This window comes from Limulus polyphemus, unplaced genomic scaffold, assembly GCF_000517525.1.
Source record: "Limulus polyphemus unplaced genomic scaffold, Limulus_polyphemus-2.1.2 Scaffold1075, whole genome shotgun sequence".
NCBI classification, from domain to species: Eukaryota; Metazoa; Arthropoda; class Merostomata; order Xiphosura; family Limulidae; genus Limulus; species Limulus polyphemus.
This window is the reverse complement of record NW_013666685.1, coordinates 88,016-104,914: the sequence shown is the minus strand read 5'-3', so window position 1 is coordinate 104,914 and position 16,899 is coordinate 88,016. Positions and strand designations below refer to the sequence as shown.

At 32.2% G+C, this 16,899-nt stretch overlaps 2 long non-coding RNA genes across 3 annotated transcripts in view; one reads left to right on the top strand and one right to left on the bottom strand.

Moving 5' to 3' along the window:
• Positions 1-16,899, bottom strand: part of LOC111086414 — a 40,446-nt gene that overhangs the window by 6,896 nt on the left and 16,651 nt on the right. The gene's annotated exons all lie outside the window — the stretch shown is intronic.
• The window catches only part of LOC111086413, a 65,382-nt gene that overhangs the window by 46,158 nt on the left and 2,325 nt on the right, over positions 1-16,899 (top strand). The window contains exon 2 of the long non-coding RNA XR_002611128.1: positions 15,657-15,795. This is a non-coding gene — a long non-coding RNA (uncharacterized LOC111086413). The remainder of the gene's footprint in view (positions 1-15,656; positions 15,796-16,899) is intronic.

Genomic DNA, 16,899 nt, shown 5'->3' with positions numbered 1-16,899 from the left:
GGTAAAAGAGTAGCCCAAGAGTTGGCGGTGGGTGGTGATGACTAGCTGCCTTCCCTCTAGTCTTACACTGCTAAATTAGGGACGGCTAGCGCAGATAGCCCTCGTGTAGCTTTGCGCGAAATTCAAAACAAACAAACTCTTTAAAGGAATTGTTAACTAATAACAAACCAAAAACAAAATATTAATAATATTATTGACCGCCTTCTCAGCTTCCCTAGTTTCTAATCAGAATTAATTATTGAGCAAAACTAACATGATGTTTTAAATTCGTACTATATGTATATAAAGAATTAAAAAATTAAAATAGATATAAAATACACATTAAAATACGCAAATAATTAGAATTTCATCTACAATATATACGTATTGAGCAGAAAAGATATCTTTTGAAACTCTAACCACACAAACACACACACATACATGTATATACATCAGCCATTTCTTGTCACTCATCAGAGCATATATTCCTCAATGTGCTGGAAAATGTCTAAGAAGCTGGATATCAGTGTACTTATAATCTAAGCTTGAACAATTGCTATAATTTTCAACGGCAAAGGCAATAAATTTATTTTATAGGAATTAGTAAGAGCTTCAAATAAGAATTTATAATAAAGAATTTCGAAAGTTATGTTCTATATAATATTTAATTGTCCATAAAATTCTTTTTTGACGGTACTATAAGGGCTATACTTTAAATTGTCATAAAAGAGTGTTTGTATAATCTCTTTTTTCTATCTTACCAAATAGATGGCGCTAGTATGGAAACAATAACTCGTACTCTTAAGTATTCAAGATTGGATTGGTCATAAACTCACAATGTACGGATTAACCGAACGATCCGTAAATGTCAACATGGTGGTTCATCACAGGGAAAGATAGAAATATAGGCGTGCTAGATCAAGAAATATTTGTAACAAAACCTGGATGTAAACTAAGAAAATATCTAAGTGTTTTTCACGTCAAATATTTCGTAACTACACGTATCAAGTAAATAGCCTTAGATTTGAGAATGTGGAGCTGTCCAAAGGGCAGAACTATCGATAAAAAGTTTCTTTTCTATATTATTTTCTATGCATCATCAGGGTTAGCTTCGGTTCCGATAAACAAAACAAACAACGTCAGAATTCGATTGATGTTCTTCATTTTATGTAACTGTGTAAACACATTAGAAACAGTAATATATTAGAATCATAGCACTGTTTCTGGTATATTTTATAAACACAGCATTGGTCAAACGCTTGGATCCAACAAGAACAAAAAGAGACTAATTTTGCTATAAACAGCTTGCAAGAATGGAAACCACTGTTAGAAAAACATTAACAGTATCTCTCTTGCTGTTTCTTGCTGTCTTAATTTCCATAATTTGTTTTGCAATTACTATAAAAACAATCATTCCCTTCATAAATAGTATCATGACGTACTTGTACATCTGTTGCTGACATCATTAAATGCAGATTGGATGAGGTTAATCCATTGGCACGTGTTTTCATAACGAAAACCTTTATTTTTAGATCTATTTTAAATAACCAGCACTCTTGTTTCAATTGATTGAATTGCAATGATAGTAAGTAACTTTGTAAGCTTCATTCATAGACTTGACAAGTTTAAACATGAGTATATCTTAAAAAATAAGTAAAATGATTTGGTTGAATTAAGCAAAGAAAATGTAGTTATATAATCAAAAGTAAATTCAATGTTATATTGTTAACTTAGAGGTTCTATTGGGGTTGTTCATAGAACATGAGAGCAATTTCTTGCAATTGGGCTTTTAAATTATAATACAAGGATTTGCTTTTTATTGTTTGTTTGTAGTTACGTACAAAACTACACAATGGGCTATCTCTGCTCTTTCTAACACGGGTATCGAAACCCAGTTTCTAGCGTTATAAGTCCGTAGACGTACCAACCTAGGGGCCTAATACAAGGAAGGGACGCCAAAGAAAAACATCCAAACGTAAGAATAGTGCCATTCAGAAACGTTCAACGTCAAATCGATTCAAGATATCTACTGCAACAAATGCAGAAGTATGCATGGATTTCAAATCAACAATAGATCTGCCTGAAAGCGGTAGAAGGAAATGGTCTAATAACAAAAGTTGCAGCCAAGAAGCCTAATATTTTCTCGTATTAACATGGTCAACTGTTTATATTTTGCAAAGGATCACAAAAATTGGAAGAATGATGGTTGTGGACTGATGAGATAAGACCATGAGAAGTTTCAGCGAGAGCATGAAGCATGAGGATGGGTCTCTAACGGTGTGGGAACGTTTTTCAGCTGTGTTAAACGGGGGGAGGGGGGCGGGGGAATATAAAATATTGTGAAAAACGAGCATCATTAAAAAATTATGGTTCGTCGCGCATAATCCAGTGGATGTATATAATTTGGCTCTGGTTTTGAGTTTCAGCGAAATTATAATTCAACACGTATAATATTAATCTATTGTATAAGAAGTATTTAGCGTTGAAAGAAAAAAATTTAATAGTTATGTAAAAGTTATGAAATGACTGGCCCAAAGTCCTAGTGCTAATCCAATTGCGATTTTGTGAAACTACTTGAAAGGTAATATTGTCAAAAAAAAAAGCTAATTAATCTACAGAAGTATTGAGATATTGCACGGCATGAAATAAAAGTAATATCTGTTGATAGTCTCAGAAAGTTATCAGCATTCAGGCCTGATAAATACCAGTTGATAATCTGAAAAACTAGCAGCATTTAGCCCTGATAAATACTGGTTCATAGTCTAAAAACAACTTAATAGCATTCAGGTCTGATCGATGTTGTCATACTGTTAAGGATAGAGGGGAACATACCAAATATTTATTATTTAGTTTGAAATATTCCAAAATGGAATTTTTCATCCTAATATTATAACATTAAGTATAATTATAGCTTGTAATCCATCACCAAAAAAAAAATAAACATTTTTTTTTCATAGTTGAATGATGATTCGTAGGATTCAGAATTTTAACTGATACTATAAATACTTTAAAAGCTTTGTAGTAAATAATTATTATCTGCTATAAAAAACAAAACAAACAAAACACGTGAAAGTCTATTCATTAACAATTGGGTTCGAATTCCTGTCACCGAAAATGCTTGTCTTTTAGCCGCTGGAGTGTTATAATGTTGCGATCAATCCCACTATTTGTAGGCCCGGCACTTGACTCGCAATCTGAGGGTCGCGGGTTCGAATCCACGTCCCACTAAACATGCTCGCCGTTTCAGCTGTGGGGGCTTTATAATGTGACAGTGAATCCCACTATTCGTTGGTAAAAGAGTAATCGAAGAGTTGGCGGTGGGTGGTATTGACTAGCTGCCTTCCCTCTAGCTAACACTGCTAAATTAGGGATGACTGGCGCAGATAGCCCTCGTGTAGCTTTGCATGAAATTAAATACAAGTACGTTAACAATTTCTCAATAATATGGAAAACAATGATGAACTAGTTTTATGAGATTTGCTCTTGATTCTATTTGATAAAGCAAATATATCTACGAATGACTAATTACATTTTGTATGCTAAAGCAGTCATGTGGCGCCACGGACAACATGTTTATGTTTGGTTTACTGTGAATTTCCAAAGTGCAATGCTGCCACGGATAGACTTATGGTAGAAGATTATTTCACAACCTTTATAGCGAAAAAGCAACGAGATGTAAAGCCAAAGGCACACCACATTAAAAGGCGTAATGAACAACATCAACGAGGAAAGATCAATACACCCGTATTATGACCTAAAACCAGCTGGACAGCCGCCCATCACATGCAGGACTGTCATTATCATTGCCAACGTCCGCAGAAAGTAATAGCTGTCACAATCAAACATACAAAAATTACTTCACAAAGATCTAACCCTTGCACAGAAGCATGAACTACCAGTGTATCAGCTGCTTCTCAGACGCATCGATAAGACACAGAAAACATACAACATGCCTTGCTCGAGAAGGATGGAAGTTTGCTATAACATTTGACGAACCCTGGATGTGGAGGCACCATTGAGTTTGACTATCGATGATGTGGTGATGAGGACCTTCCAACTTCGTATCGAGCATATAACGAAGCATTTCCGTTAGAAATTATGGTTATGGCAGGTTTCTGAAGTAATCTAAAAATTTTATATTCTCAAAGTGCACAGTGAGAAAAAAGTTAAGCCTAAATACTATGAATATAACATATTATGAGAAATGAAATTCCTACACTGTATTGGTACTACTAAATGCATAAGCATAATGCGTGGTTCACAAACATATACTAGTTTTACTTACAATGTACGTAGTCCTGAGAAAGGTTGTTTTTCGCACACAATATATAAAACTATTCATACATTAATTTATATCAGTTATACATTACCATGATGGTCAAACTTTATATCTTAATTATCACAACGTTGGTCAATGATAAGTTTACGGACTTACAACGCTAAAATTCGGGAGTTGATTCCCTGTAGTGGGCATAGCAGAAATAAACCAATGTATAGTTTCACGCTTGACAACAAACAAAGAAAAACATTTAATGAGTAATATACATGCATTTCAATGCATAAAATTAATCTTTTGTGAATTGCAGTTTGACTATATGTATAGCGTTATTCATGGTTAATAAATATAGTCATCCATATACAAGTTTACCTCAGAAATACATATATCTAAAGAGGACTGGTTTTCATATTATCCTGAAACATTTAAACTATACAGATCATCACTCTAGCTATGTACAGTAAAATATTTCCAAACGAAAATTATATTTATAGACAGTATTTCCAATCTGTTATTATCTACATACCCCTGTTTTCATTCTTAAGTGTTTTAACTTTTTGATTTTATTCTCTAGTTCTTAAAATGGATAGGAAATAATTTATTCTGACTAGTATTGCCCAAATGTAACGTTTTCGTGGCATATAAATCGTGAGTTTGTAATTTACCATTTTATGGATAACAATATTCTAAATATACAACTTTCTGTAGATTAATTCCAGTCACAAATGCAACCCTTTTTTTAAACAGTTCTTCTTAATAAATAAGGCATACTATTTATCATCTGATGTAACTAACAGTAGTCGTTATTTATTCCGATAAAAGTGACACATTTTGAAATATAGATATATTCTGAGCATTTGTCACGCGATTCACTGACCAAAGGCTGATCTGTATCCCTAGGCAACAGCCTTGTCCAATAGTGTAATCTTGGTTAGTTCAAAATATATAGGAAGTCATTAATTCTAACTAAAGAGAGCCCAAATGAAACATTTTTTTAACATATGAATCATAAGTTTCTAAATCTTACTATTTTATGGATAACGATATTATGAATGAATGACTTACCATATATTAATTCCAACCACAAATGTTTGTGTGTGTGAACCATGTATGACGTTATACATTTAGTCATACTGTTATACATCAAATACTAGTTTTACGTGTTCAAATACTGTTTATTACTGAATAAATACTTATTGAAATTATAAAGTACAAATTTTGATCATAACGATTATGTAGAATTAATATTGTGTCAGAAATTTTTGCATTGGAGGTCATAGACTGGAACATGACGGTCGAATCAAACATTTGGATCATATACTAAAGAAACTGTGCTCGCCCTCTAGTGGTATTCAATGGAAATATCAAACCCTCTGGCAGCTCTCAGTGGAACTATACATTTTTTTGATGTTACTAATTGGTACTTCCTACCTATGACATCGCAGGCTGCCTGACCTCACAACCTTAATTAAAGAGTATACCTTCTTTGTACCTTAGAGTTGAGCGTTTACTAGTTTGGTTGTGTTGCATCATAAAATCTGATATCAGTGATGTGTCAGCTAAGATATACTATACTGTAACTCAGAAGTTATCACACTATACCTGTATTTGTTTGTTATTCATATACTGTATCCAGTCCGATGGCTTCTGGAAATGGATTGAAATGCTGTGAAACACTTACACTTACCGTGATGTAATATTATTTGCATGCGAAGTAACTCAAGCCTAAGTTAAGGGCATATTAATTATAATGCTATCACATTTTAACTATGGTTTTGTTGGAATGATAATCTAACAGTGTAAATAAGTATAACATTAGTTTACTTAGACCAACTCAAGCCTAGGAAATTTTGTCGTCTTTCGAAATATTGTCCACCTGATCTTCAATACATTCGACTGACAGTTCTTGTGCACGGATTTAGTAAAATCAGTTGATGACTCCAACGTTTTAAATTTTTAAAATATTTTAAAAACGTTGGAGTCATCAATTGATTTTATTAATTACATTTGATTTTTTTTGTTTAACTTCTAAACTTTATCTAGGCTTAAGATTTAGTGTTAATTTATCGCATTCCTTATATTTTTGTATCGCATATTTATGTTTCCCTAAATGAAACTTAAACAAAATGAAGGATGGAAAATTATTTAAATAAACCATTTTATTATATTTATCATTTCTGAAGTTATTTGCTGTCTTTCAGGTGTACTCGCATTATTTTGGTCAAACGTATTCGAAGGAACCTAAAAACGAAGTACATTTCTTGAATAAATAAATAAAGAAGTAAATAAACATATCAATTAAGAAAATAATAACCCGTGGAACAGATTCTGCTAATATAACCGCTCAACACAATTTCTTATACAAACTTATATTTCATTGTTTGAAAAATTAAATCTGGAAGGTGTGTAAGCAACCTATGGATCTGCAGTGCTTTTCTTATCACTTTGCCTAAATATACCTCAGACAAGCACAATTTATGAATCAAAAAGTACGGAATAGTCATTTATATAAAACGTACGTACAAATCAAAAGCTAAATCCATTATGTCGTATTCGTTTATAAATTCCTCTACACATTAGTAAAAGTCCTTACACGAGCTAAGGCTACTTTTTATACCTAAGCAGTTGTTTCAAAGTCTTGTAACAAGAGTCTCCAGATCTAACTGTATCGACTGTCATTATACGAAGTACGTAAATTAATGTTTATATACAGTATATGTATACATATATATATAAATAAATATCTTCACATGATGGACAAAATATATAACTTTTCATGTAGTTTAAATTTTGTGTTCAAGTGACTGCTGTTTTTTGTAACTTTAAGTAAATTAAAGTTTTTGTAAAACATCGTTGATATTTCACTTAACATATACAGTTTAAATGCCCATGTATACGTGTTTATTGAGGTTTTGTTATCATGGTAGCCTATTATGAGAATGAGATTAATTCATTGAAGTATATATATATATATATATACACGTATTACATACATTATTTGTTAAACGGTAGTTTCTTAAAATTCGTCCTGTCTTTCGTCATCTCAGTGATATGTCTGAGGGCTTATAACACTACAAATCGGGTTTAGTCACCTGCAGTGAGCACAGTACAGATAACCCGTTGTGTAGCTTTGTGCTTAACAAAAAACAAAACTGTTCCATGAAATAAACGTATAAAATATTTATGTAGATAATTCTCCGTCAAAGGCTTCAGTTTCAAAGGCCCAAACTTACAATTAATGGAAGTTTATAAGTGATGTGAAGTCTCATATTGTTCATTTTTATAATAGCACATCAGAAACACTGATGTCTCACTAGATATTCAATGAACCGGAGTGTGAACCATTGGTTAGCGTGCCCAGACTGTGAAACCAAGGGGTAGGTAGGTGTGAACTGAGTTAAGTACATCACTTGTAATTATAGTTAATTTAATTTACGAGGCTTACAAGTCAGATCTAAATGTTAAGTATTAATAATGCATTAATATTTGTGTATATTATTTTCAACACCGGTTGTTTATTCGGTTGATTGTTTTATTAAGTTAATCCCGTATACATTTATCAATAATAAAACTAGAAAATTAGTACATTTATAGATCCTATTCGATTTTTTCTACCTCTTTATAAACTAGCAATTGTATATGTCCAAATAACACGATTGTTAATTAAGTTCAAATGACGTTGTTGTGTGTTTTAGAGCAAAGCCACATTAGGCTATCTACTGAGCACTGTTACTCCGTAAAATTACCGCTGTCCCACCGGGTGGACTAAATTCAAATGAAAAACTTGGGTATCACGTTGCTATAATGTGTTTATAAACCGCAAAAGCGTCAACGGAATAAACGACTGTATCTTAAAAGGCGATCTTGATTGAATTTCCGACTGTATATTTAATGTTATCATGTTTGTTATTCCAATATTGCTGAAAAAATAACTATGACATCGTGACTTAATGACGACGAAAGTGTAATCAACATACCTCATTTCAGAATTTAACAACATTATATCAAGTATTGACCAAACGTTTAACAAGGTAGTGTTGATTATGCTTAAAAACAACAACAATAAACAATGTAATTTATCAGTTAAGGCTAAAAATATGAACCTTATAGTTTAATCGAAGCTATTTTCAGTTAGAAATATCGTCATTAAACTTACGCACAGTGTTCATTTATACGAAACTGGATAAAAACAAGTGTTATCCAAAAATCGAGTCTTTTAAGAAACCAAAATCGGTTTCTTCGTTTGAGATTTCAAAATTTCTGTTTTAGTCAAGTTTTAGCTGTTACAATGAAATGCATACATAACTGTAAATACGTTTTAAGCCACAGATACAACGATGGAAGGAAAATCTCACCATGTTGACTAAAATATTCGTTTGATGAACTGGTTCATAAAATATATTTGAGTTATACTAACTACTGAATATAACATCCTATTATCTTTTTACCATAAAGCTACTTTTACTGGATTTTTACTTTCACTTTAGTAGTTTAATTTATACCTTTCAGTTTTAAAAAAAATAATTAATATTTTTGTATAGTATATATATATATATATAAGCAGCCGTGGGAGCGTATAATGCAACGGTCAGTCCTTACTTTTCGTTGGTAAACAGGAACCCAGGACTAGCTGCCTTCCTTCAAGTTTATCTCTTCAAAATTTGGGACGGCTAGGGCAGATAGATGTCGAATAGCTTTGCGCGAAATTGAACAAAAACAAACAAACAATATATACATGTATGAACTGGCAAGAAAAATATATAAGATAAATACTGCTACAAGTATAATTTCTCTTATCCGTTTGTGCTATATTCCATTGTTGCAATTTTAACTTTTCGTGATTAGCATGCTCGGAGTGTGTACCGATGGTTCCCGATTCGTGTCCCGTTTCCGCCAAGACACGCTCAGCACTTTGGAGCTGTGGGTGCGCTTAAAGAATGATGGTGAAATGTAACTAAAGAGTTGACGGTTGGTGCTATTGACTAGCTGCCTTTATTCTAGTCTATCAGCTCAAAATTAAGGATGAATATACGCCGATAACCTATTGCATAGATCTTCGCGAAAATTCTGAAATAGACGAATATACATACATATATATATATTATATATTATTATAAAACAGAAACGACCGATATTTCTAGCTGAATAAATCAAATAAGAAGTAAAAATATACTACAACCAATTCGTTGTTACAAACATTTTCCAAGCCCGGCTGGATATATGGTACACTGTAAAATATTGCCTCATCTTTTCGGTTAAACTCAGCCATTTTTACAGTGTGAAGGTGTAAGTACTTATGAAAGGCTGAAGAGTTTTGAGTTAATGGAACGTGAAAAGTGACCAGTATCATACTAGACTGGAAAGCTCTAATATGGGGAGTCGTGGGCGGAGTTTTGCGATTTTGAATGAATGGGCATGCGATTGTATTGTAACTATATTCATTGTTTTATCTACAAAGCTGAGTAGTAAAAAAAAGTAAACTAGTTATATAAAGTATTTTAATTAATTAAATATCTCCAAATAATAGTGTAGAATTAATAAGCCCGCTACGAAAGGTCGTTTACCTTAATTAACTTTACTGCTGTTCTCTGAACTTTTCTAAAGATAATGTCGAATTATATATGCAAAAAATTTGCAAATATGAATCAGATGGTTGACTTACAAATATTTCATATATCATACGGTGGTTACAAAAATCAAAGGAAAGCTATGGTGTACACCAATAGCATGTCACAAAACTCTAAGTCTATGACAAACTCAAAATAATTGTTCAAACTAACTTAGACTGTTTATATATATCTAAAGAATCATTTCTGAAAACATTACAATGTTAAATAGTATTGTAAACATCACTGAGCTAGAAGATGCAAAATATTTATTAGGTTTAATTATATGTTATACGAAATAACACAATAAAAATTACACTATAAAAATGATCGTAAAACAGTTGTGCAAGATGTGGTAGATAAGATGCACCGTAATTCACTGTTAAAAGGTAAACTCCTGTGGTGTTCGTGATTATCCATAACCTGTATCCTGAATAAATTATAGAGAGCAGTGGTTGCATGCGTGATTTGCGTGTGAATGATTTCGTATACGCTTCCTGCTGGCGTGAAATGTTTGTGAGTATTATAACAAATAATATATATATATATATATGGGTGTAGTTCTTAGTAAATGTTCATTTTTTCCAGATAATTGTGAATACCACAAAAATGTTGACAATATAGAATGATCAAAATTAACATGACAGTGTTTTTTTTATATTTTATTTTACTTACTACTCTGGTGGATTACGGATTTTGGAAATGGCATCCTAGCTCTAGAAAGAAGAATTAAGCATCTCGTAATGTTGGCTTAAGGTGTAAAGTTTGTATAATTCTCACCAAGTAAAGGTTCTCACTGAAAATGTCTGTATACTTTGGATATACAATAGCTATCAGAGCTTTCAAATTGACTTTGAAAATGTCACGGCTAATAGCCTATACGATCACCTAAGTCTAATTATTAATTAGTTACTTATCTTTTTATTAATTATTAACTATTTTAATTCTACTTTTCGACCGCTAATATGCTGTTGCCTTCATAGAAATCCTGATAAGCACTATTTCTGTGGTGGTATTTGTCAAGTTTCTCTATAAAGAGGGTGGTGTGCTATGCACTTGTATGGGGGTTTTCCCCTTACATCCTCCGTTAATTAATTTAGATGGTCGTATAGGCTACTAACCATGACAACGATTGATATCTGGTGTATACAATCATGTTATAAGTACTTTAAGGATTAGAGTATTACACAAGTGTGAAAGTTAAAAGCAAGATCAGTGAATAGCACACTAGCATCTCTATCAAGAAGAGCTGCGCTTAGTGCTTCTTTGTCATCGACCTACAACAGTTAATGTGTATTTACAATGCTATTGTATATTGCTCTTATATTGGAAACTGATATTAAACTAATTAGCACTGAAATGGTTTAAATAAATATGATTTTCATTTACATATAAATATTCAAGAATGAATCTTTTCAGTCTGATTTCATTGAACAAGGATGATGCCCTTTCAAGAATAGGCTGTAACATATGTAATAGATATATATATAAAAACAAGGAAAGGTATTCTCTGTTCTCGTGTACTTTTCATAACATGTTTTATATGTGGGGGTTCGACCTTAGATTTTTATCACGTAATTACTGAAGTTAAAGTGTTAACAGAGAACAAGAAAAGTAAGAAATGGTTTTATCTGCTTTTTATTGTTAACGGTGTGAGATTAAAGAAGAAATAGCTTGAAGTTGGATTCATTTACCTTATCCAGAAATATCCAAAACAATAAATAGTTTGAAGTTGGATCCATTTACCTTATCCAGAAATATCTAAAATCTATAAAATAACTTGAAGTTGGATCCCTTTACCTTATCCAGAAATATCCAAAACTATAAATAGCTTGAAGTTGGATCCCTTTACCTTATCCAGAAATATCCAAAACTATAAATAGTTTGAAGCTGAATCCCTTTACCTTATCCAGAAATACACAAAACCTATAAATGTGTGATGTCCTACCCCTACTATGTATATAAACACATCCGTTTACAAAGAATGTACATATATTGATAACGCCAAGAACTTTTCGGCCGCAGATTATAAACGGGTAAACATTCTTTTATACGAAGGCTTTGCACATCATTGGCCCTTGTTAAGATCTTAAAATAATTTGAATGGACGACTACGTCACCTTAACCTCGCGCGTATTCCTATACACTTGATTTATTCGGCGTTCTTTCAAGCAGTCTTCTTATAGTAGAGTCTATGTAATATTGCTTGCAATAAGAACAGGTAAATTCATAAACAATTTTGATGTTTTCAGTAGAGAAATACGACCTTCTCATGTGAAGACGATATCCTGGTTTAAAAATACACCTTATTTGTACATGCGGATACACTGAACTTAGTTGTTTTTTAACATATAAAAATTTTTACCGATGTATTTCACGGTTACATAGACTGGGCATTTAGAAACTTCATACGTTGATGGTTTACTAATGTGTCTTTTGTTTAAAGAGTCACAAATTATTCAATCAATCAAATAGTTAACAAAACCATCGTTACATAATAACTCTTGGCGAATTTCTAGTCATAGGTGATTGAGATATTATACGCACAACGAACTAATACCGTCGCCGTTTTTTCTGATATACAATTGTTATATAACTTTTCAACTTCAAACAAAAGCTGAACTTTATCACTTTACGTTCATGTTTCTCATCATAATCATGAATTAAAAATACATTTTTTTTATGTCCAACAGTAAATTTAATAGTATTATGTTTGCTAGTTAAATACTTCACAAATTAAGAAACATAATCGGGGTCCATGAAGATATTAAAAGTGTCATCAACATACCTTCAGCATTATAAACGCTTAAAAGATTGTGGAAAATCTTCCAAGTATTGTTTTTCATGAAAACAAAGAAAATATTAGTTAGAGAAGAAGCATCTGGATCCCATAGCTACACTATCAAAATGGTCATAAAGATTACCATTGAACAATAATGCGATTCCTTAGTTTCAAATATCATTAACTTCAAAAACCACAGAGTTGAAATGCATAAATTGTTGGAATCGCCATTAAAAATTAAATCTTCAGTTAAATATTGTTTCTTCCAAAAGAATGTTAACATACAAGGACTCAGTGTTAAAACTGGAACAATAAACCTTACTTTCAAACTTAGATTTTTGTATTTCAATAGAAATTTCTAAAATCTCTTTAATCAAAGGCGTATTTGTTATTAGCATAATTAATAAAAAAAATAACAGCTAAATAACCTTCTAAAACATGATTATAAATTCCAATATTTGAGACTAAAGGTTTGGTTTGTTTGTTTCGAATTTCGCACAAAGCTAAAGCCCTAAATTAGCGCTGATAGATTAGAAGGAAGGCAGATAATCAACGCAATCCACTGCCAGTTCTTGGACTACTCTTTTGTCAAAGAAATAGTGGGAATGACCGTCACATTATAACTCAACCATGGTTGAAAGAGGGACGGTCTAATTTCTGAGTATTGTGACTGAGTTAACATATATTTCTCTTAACTTGTTTGTTTCTTCGTTTGTTTATCGCAAAGCTATACAACGGATTATCTGTGCTCTGCCCATTGCGGGTATTGAAACCCAATTTTTAAGTTATAAAATCTCAGATATACCGCTAAGCCACCGAGGGGCTATTTAATTTCAAGAGGTATCTTTGTAAATTTATTTCTATAGTGGCCCCCCCACGGCTCAGCAGTATGTTTGCGTACTCACAACGCTAGAATCCGGGTTTAGCTACCCGTGGTGGGCAGAGCACAGATAGCCTATTGTGAAGCTTTATGCTTAATTACAAACAAACAATTTCTATAGTGTCAGAAGGATCTTCGTCAAGCTTGACAAATTTGTTTGGACCACCCAAGATATTATCAACTTTACTAAAACATTCCATTTTATCCAAAATAACTAAACGATTTCCTTTATTAGAATTACAAACAACATTATTTTCATTTTTACTATATTTTCTAGTACTGACAACTCTCATTTAAGTACATTTAAAAATTGATATTTAGAGTTATAATTATTTAAAGAAGCTATTCCACTAACCTGAGCTCTAATATTACTGATATATTCTCCAGATTTAGAGCAATCTGGTTTTTGGATAGTAAATGTAAGGCAGTTCAAGTTGTAGAAAATAATCTTCAAATTTTTGCTTGTTAGGTTTACTGAATATTAAACCGAATGCTAATACTTTATTTTCAATCTCACTCAAAACATAACTAGAACAATAGAAAAATTGTTTTTCAACTATTGTTTAACCTTGTGTCGATTTAACTTTGGTAATTTAATGATATGTTTTTCCTATTGCTTGTTTGTTTGTTTTGAATTTATGCACAAAGCTACACAATGGGCTATTTGTGCTCTGCCCACCACGGGTATCGAAACATCGAAATCCGGTTTCTAGCGTTGTAAGTCCGCAGACATACCGCTGTGTCACTGGGGGCATGTTTTCATACACTGTGCAAATTCATTTTTTTTGTATTTTTATAAACTTTTTAAAATGTTAAAAATTGGGACTGTTAACTTATTTTACTAAACCAAAGGCGTCTATTGATTTCAGCAAAATATCATTTTGTTTAACATAGAAATTAAACAATTTTTTTACCTTGTGATATTGTTATATAAATCATAAAATTCAAAAATGTGAATTCATATTGAACTTATTTTTAGAACATTTGGGAAATTCCTAAAAATGAAGTAAAGTAGATTTATCACAATGTCTTCTAATAATGTTATCGACCGAATCGCTCAGAGGAAACCAAAAATACTAAAAAGGTTTACAAACAAAATATTTGCCCCGGCATGGCCAGGTGGTTAGGGCGCTCGATTCGGGTTCGAATCCCCGTCACACCAAACATGTTCGCCCTTTCAGCCGTAGGGGCGTTACAAAGTGACGGTCAATTCCACTTTTCGTTGGTAAAAGAGTAGCCCAAGAGATAGCGGTGGGTGGTGATGACTAGCTGCCTTCCCTCTATTCTTACACTGCTAAATTAGGGACGGCTAGCGCAGATAGCCCTCGTGTAGCTTTACGCGAAATTCAAAACAAACAAACAAACACCAAGTTATGGTAAGAAAATGTTATCGTCTAACTAAGACATGTAAACGGTTGTAAATAGAAGAAATAAGGTAAGTTATAACAAGCTGCAATTTTAAAGCTTTATTGACTTCATAAATTGAGGTTGAAAATTGACCAAGTCAGTATTGATTATACATTGCTGTTTGTCAAAAAGGATCATTAATATAAAAAAAACAACTTTAGAGACAATGAATACCCAGTTAAAAATAAGTCAAGGATGAACAACTGCTAAATATAACACCAGCGTAGCTGACATAGATCCCAATATTTTTACATTATCTTTGAATTCACTTACAAGATTGACACCCACTTACAAACCAGCAAACATACTATGTTTTTAACGTCTCTATATCCTTGGGAATCTCACACCAAAGAAACAAGGGAGTTTTTACCCAAACACCTAAGAAAGGGTACAAAGATGGTTATTCTCCTTAAGACTTCAACAATTTTGTCAAAGTCTAATACATGCGAAAATCGCATGAACTAGGAAAACAAAAACGATCGATTATGTTGTGCTCTTAATATTCGCGTATCATTAAACTCCAGGATTGTTTCATTTGTATGATTACTTGTGAATTTGTGAACACGCAAAATATATTCTTTTATTAATAGCAAGATAAAAAGTATAAATCTCCTTGAGGAATTCCAATTTTTGTTTTAATAACTATAAAATTGCTGTTTATATATACATATATATATATTAATCAAAGTCATGGATTTAAACATATTCTATTTTTTATACATCTAGATAACGGCAAAATTCAGAGTTCAATCCCTAAGAAGATCAAAACAGGCATCACACTAGGATGTTAAACGAACATATAAGCCGTCAACAATGTCTGAATTACAGAAACGCACTCCCGTTCATATATAGTATTGTTGTGAAGGTAAATATATTCAACCATTGATTAAATGCATTTGTGGAATATATGGATACATTTTAAAGAACGACATTTTAGAAACTTGAAATATCGTTCTATTCAACTTAAAAGACGAATGTCATTACGTATGCATTAGAACTCTAAACTGTTATATTTATTTTTAATAAAAAATATATTGTCGTCATAGAGATGCTTCTGAAATCCCACGTTATTAATAGTATCGATAGATTGTGTTCTGCTCATGTGTTATCACGAATATACTAATGAACCACAAATTATTCGCTTTGTTTCAAAACTTGTCTGAAGTAGGCCTAAGGCTGATACGTTGAATAAGACAAATGTATCTGGATAGGCCAGTAGAAGACTAACAAGATTATTAATTACGCGTACGTGTTAACTGCCCAACACTTGCTCTCTTCTCCACTGCTGAACATAAATTATGTATAGATAAACAGACAAGTAGGTAAATAAACAATAGAGATGATTAGCTTCAAGAATACGGAAACGAAATGTGTAATATACTGTAAAGATTGTGTTAAATAGCGGAATGCTGAAATACAAAAGTATTGATTCTATTGAAATATTCAAAGATAAAGAAAACTGTCCATCTATGGTTTTGTTTCGTTTATCTCGTGATTTAAAATAACTTATTGTACAAGCTTTATAATTCAAAGAAAATGTATTTTATGATTTATAAGTATTAAACACTATTATTATTATCTATGTTGAATTTATATAAAAGTTAGTTGGAATATATATCTATATTAAAACACTCACTTACTTTCAATGGAATATTATGCATTAAATGGCCATTTTACTGGGATATTCACTATCTTTTGGTGCAGTTATAGTTTTGACGATGTGTTGAAAGAATACAAATGTCGGAGGGCATGTTTTTCGATTACAGCCAGAAGTAGGGTTTGTAAATGATTCACAAATTCACCAGAGAAGTACCGAGGTTTAGGCTTATTTTAAAGCTGCTCAAACGGATGGTGAATGAAGTCACCATAATAATCTTTGAACTAATTTCAGAAAGCTCTTGTCCATCATGTTAGCAAATAGTGTATTGTGGTGTGGTTAGGTTTGTTTGTTTGTAATTAAGCACAAAAC